This window comes from Geospiza fortis, unplaced genomic scaffold (assembly GCF_000277835.1).
Source record: "Geospiza fortis unplaced genomic scaffold, GeoFor_1.0 scaffold102, whole genome shotgun sequence".
NCBI classification, from domain to species: Eukaryota; Metazoa; Chordata; class Aves; order Passeriformes; family Thraupidae; genus Geospiza; species Geospiza fortis.
Window position 1 is genome coordinate 2,876,537 of NW_005054373.1, and position 427 is coordinate 2,876,963.

At 67.9% G+C, this 427-nt stretch overlaps 1 protein-coding gene across 1 annotated transcript in view; it reads left to right on the forward strand.

Moving 5' to 3' along the window:
- Positions 1–427, forward strand: part of WWP2 (WW domain containing E3 ubiquitin protein ligase 2) — an 18,455-nt gene that overhangs the window by 9,119 nt on the left and 8,909 nt on the right. The gene's annotated exons all lie outside the window — the stretch shown is intronic.

The window sequence follows — 427 nt, forward strand, 5'->3', positions numbered from 1 at the left end:
GTCCGGGCGGGGGGGGAGTGGACACTGCCCCAGGTCTGAGCTGTGCTGGCCACGCCAGCCCTGGCACAGGGGGTGGGTACAAGAGACAGAGCTCGGAGAGGGGCACAGCCTGTGCCAGGCCATCCTCGGGGTGCTGGCTGCCACGAGCTGTACCCACCCAGGCTGTGGTGCCTTCCTGGGAGTGGGGGGCCCTGGCACCCCGAGGGCTGCAGGCAGGAGGGCCATGTCTGGCTGCGGGTGCATTCCCTGTGCCCAGGTGACTCTGATCCATCCCGGTGCGGGAAGCTGGGACACAGCCCCCCTCCAGCAGATGGGTTTTTACCTTTTGGGTAACGATGCGTTTCTCATTTAACCATTAAAACCCCCTCCCCCCCCCTCCTGCCCCGGGCCCCGGGGACCCTCCATCCGCAGGGAGCCCTGCGGGGCC